Here is a 4,751-nt window from a genome sequence, read left to right as displayed (position 1 = left end):
AATCAATAGAAATTTTTATATCTCATATTTTTCAAAGACTAACAGTTTTCAAGTTGATGTAGGCTGATGGTAACTATAATCTTAAAATTCTTTTGATGTTAATATTCAAATATTAATATATTTAATAATTAATGCCATAATATGGGTGGACAATAAATAAAATAATTTATTTCCATATATTTTCAGTCATTTTTAGATAATGTGGCACCATGTAATTATTATATTTCCCAAGTTTATTATAAATACAATATTTTGAAGCCTTTCCAACTCAGAAGATAAAGATTCTTTGATAACTTAGAGTTGTGACTTCATTATATCTCTGCATTATTGTGTATTGTTATTAAATATTAAATTATCAATTAAAGAAAAGTGCTAAATACAAGATAAATCAAGATATAAACCAGGAAAATTTTTAGAAGAATTCATTTGCCAATTAATAATGTACACATGCATCTAAAATGAATAGAAATTAGCTCATTAGCTGTTCCCCAAACACTTGCAGTAGCATAAGCTAAGCAATTCCCCAGCTTCTCAGTTTCAGGTCTTTGATTTTCCAGAGACATTTATTAAATCTGAAACTAAATGAGGCTTCTAAAGTAACACCGGAGAGGCAAATGGTTTAAATGGCCTACCATGTTAAAATATTTGATAGGATGGGCTCGGTTGCCCCATGCACTTCCATTACAAAGCTGCATATCGTTATCAAGAAGGATGAGCTTGTCAGTCAGGTGTCATGCTTCTGCCCTGTGTGCTGCTCAGATGTTATTTAGGAAAAGCACTTCCATTATTTTCCTTTTCCTCTTTTGGTAATGTGAATGGATGGGAATGTGTCACAAGCATAAACAATGTTTAAAAGTATGTAAAGACAGGAAATGTAGTCTTCAAGTATTTCTTTTTCTGACTGACCATACTTCATGCTTTTTTTTTCATGAAAATCAATGATAAAAATTATTTGTTCCTTCTAAGTTGAACTATTCAGATTTAAACATGGCCTCCATCACAAACTGGTGACTTTTTGCCATGGACTTTTACAGTCACGCTTATCCTGGTGCCTCACATGCTAATGTTATAAATGAAAATCAGATGATTTATTCTAGATGGTTTATTTATAAATGTTCATTCAAAATAATAAACAGAAATACATACCAGTGGTGCCCATGGGGTACTTGCCGTCAGTGGCACAATGATATAAACATTCAGATGACTTTATTTTTTTATTTTCTGCATCTTATTCTTTTGTCCTGGAATGATAGAGCAGTACAGGAGCTAGGATGTGAAGAACCTAACTTTATGTTTTTCTTTGCTGAGAATTGACATTTTATTTATTCACTGGAAAGGATTTTTTATATTAAATTGCTAAAATGGGGTTCCTATATTAAGCTAAAGGCCTTACATCTAGTTATATAGGTCTAGAAATTGCATTAAGTGAATTTATTGGGATGCAGGCTGGTCTGATTATGTGTCTAACTTTGGAATGACATGATAAGGGATGGACTTAATTCAAATAAGCAGTTTATCAGAGTATCTCTTATAAGATGATTGAAGAGAGGTTTCCAAAGTTATACTGGTGCATTATTGTGTTCATAGATCAGAGCCACTAGACCCAGGATGCTTTATGTTTGTTTGTTACATTTGTTTTGTTTGGCCTAATTCTACATGCTATTTTTTAAACTTTCTTTACTTCTACTTTCGAAATGCTTTCCTTTTCTTTCATTCCCATATTGTATGTAATCATATAAATGAAAATTATCACTTGTGTCCTAGATTTCTTCCTCCTTTCTGTGTCTTGCTATGATATAATTCAGACGCAATGCCTATTCCAGTTCCTATCTTCTGACCCTGTTCTGTTTGATCTACTGTAATAGATTCCAAATGTGTCAACCTGTTCCAAGTACTTCCAACTCCAATTGTTGCCAGGATGCACATTTGCCTTTATTTTGCTCACATATTATTATCTCATTTCCTTGAATGAAACACTGCTATCCTATCTCAAAAGCCCATTCTCCATCTGTCAACAATATATTGTCAATGGATGTAGATATTATGCATCCTGTCTAAGTTTATCAGACTTCAGGCATTTCTACAACCTGCCACAATACCTGCTATGTCCCATGCCTCCATCATATGGCTTCTCCTATTGGCTAATGGTGTTTTTCATCTCCAGTCTTGTAAAATCCTTCTGCAAAGGGAAACTCAGAAGCCCTTTCTCAATAAGTAATCTCCTAATCCTTTCTCATTATGTGCCACATAGTATAATAGCTCTATAATGCTGCCCAAATGCTCTAAATATCAGAATGTATCAGCTTACACACAAAAAAGAAGAATATGGATTAGATGGAATTGTAGAGGCTGGTTAGATGGATTTGATATGTCAAAGCCCTGATTCATTACCCCGTGAGGAAATTTCAATGACATAGTCTTAAAGATCAGAACAGAAAACAGGACGCTCATAGAGATGACAGTGTGAGGAGACTGGGGCAGTTGTTAAAAGCTTGGAAACTGTGGGATATGAGGCCATAGGTGAGCAGCAGTAACACTTGACGTCTGAAAGGACAAGTTGGTCATCTCCCCAGAGCCCACACAAGCTCAGGCCTTGAATCACTGTGGTGGGACTCAATTCAGACTTCTGCCTCAAAGAATTATAAGGCAGTAAAGTGTGTGTGTGTGTGTGTGTGTGTGTGTGTGTGTGTGTGTGTGTGTGTGTGTGTGTGAACATCTACATTTTTGGTAATTGCTCATAGAAGAAGAGGGAGACAGTTTCATGAAAAAAATTAGCATATTTCTTTCTAAAGTGATGAAGCATACGCATAAATGACACATTGTACCAGTCACCTTTATAGGTGCTTTTAATTGTCTCCTGTTTCCTTTGCCAATCCAATTAAGAAGATATCATTGTGTTCACTTTACAGATAAACCACATATGGCTTAGAAAACTTTCCTTGTTTGTCAACTACAGAATCATGTGGTAAAGCAAATAATGGGGCAGTGTAGGAGACACAACACAGAAGTTTCCTTAAGTTGTTCTGATTCCAAATGTGAGACTCTTCCATGCAAACCATGCTGCTTCCTAGACTTATTCCAGATTTTCTGCCTAGAGGTTCTTGCTTAGTCCTCAGAAACACTGAGCTGAGCTCAATCCAACGATCTGCTCATGATCACACACCTGGTTGATCTGAATCCAAAGGCCAGGCTCTTTCCACTGTTCTCAGCTTCCAACATGCAGGACCAATATCTAAAATCCCGACTTGATATCGACAGCACAGCTGCCCGATTTTGGCAGAACTACACAGAGAATTAGAAAGTGGTGGGTCTGCTTCATGTCATCTTGATTGAAAAGGGTTGAAAGAAATATTGTTGGCCCAAATTCCTCATTTCTCCATTATGAAGCAAAAGCTGGTCTTTAAATTATTGTGAAGGCAGGCAAACTAATTTAATGGTTGCTGCATTTTCCTTTTTATACTAGCTGTGAAACATTCAGTTCAACTGTTAAAATATTTAAGGAGTGTGCAATCCCCTGCCCTTTCTTTGGATGTGTTTCAGATTCATCAGAGGGTCTTGTCTGTCTTTTCTTTGGCCATTGTTTTCTCCTCAATACTACCTGGTTTCTGAAGGGAAGGAGGTGCCCAACAATTAATTTAGAAATTTAATAATATAATAAAGATTTTAAAGGCAGAATAATTATCTACTATCCCACTCCTGCTTGTCAGTCTCTAACTTAATTCCATTTAGCTTTTTCAAAATACAACTCAGTTCATCATACACATTAAAATCTATTTAAACTGAAAACATCCAACTAGCAAAGAAAGTTAACAATAATAATAAGTTCTAACACTGAGGACATCCTAACTTTGAAAATCCTTATAATACCCATAATGAGCCTGAGAGGATTGTAAAGATGAAATCTCACAGCTGTAAATAAGACAGAAGTATTTTTTTAATATGTCACCACTAAAAATTGGAATTGTAAATGTCAACAGCCATTTGCTTGCTCTGTTCCCTCCTAACATGACTTTAAATTAACTTGAATTATTTTGACCTAGCCATAGTCCCTAGATTTCTAAATAAAATACAGAAATATGTAATCAAAATTGTTAAACAATGGCTTCATGAGACATCCAAACAAATGGGTCAATGAACAACATTCAAGTTCTAATTTTTCTATTATTAATTTGTGTGTGTGTGTATGTGAGAGAGAGAGACAGAGACAGAGACAGAGACAGAGACAGAGACAGAGACAGAGAGAGGGGAGGGAGGGAGAGAGAGTAGGTTAGAGGGACTTGGTTCTCATATGGTGTCATATGGTATTGAACTCAAGTTGTCACTATTGGTGGCAGTCACCTTTAACTGCTGAAGTATCATACAGCCTTAAAATTCCTTGAGGAATTCTGAGACATGTAGTGCTTTTGTGACATATTGGGTTGTGTAGGAAGTCACAGTGCCTTGGCTAAGATCATTCTCTCCACTTTCACACAAAGCAAAACAGTGGCTTGTGCTTAGATGGTTCTAAATGTTCTGTAAAACATTAGTTTTAGGTAGTGCCCTCTGTTGACTCTTATCATGCTGGTAGGAGACTACAGGAGCATGCTCCTGGCTGGACTGCTTTGTAATGAATAACAGTAGAGAGATGAGAGCCAGATCAGAAGAGTTGAGACATAAACATTTAGGATCAAACACAAGAAGTCCTTGCATATATCTGGAACATAATTTATACTATAGAATTTTTTAAAAAGTAGAATTCAGTTCCTGATCCA

Source organism: Peromyscus maniculatus, chromosome 17, assembly GCF_049852395.1.
Source record: "Peromyscus maniculatus bairdii isolate BWxNUB_F1_BW_parent chromosome 17, HU_Pman_BW_mat_3.1, whole genome shotgun sequence".
NCBI lineage: Eukaryota > Metazoa > Chordata > Mammalia > Rodentia > Cricetidae > Peromyscus > Peromyscus maniculatus.
Note: the sequence above shows the minus strand (reverse complement) of the source record.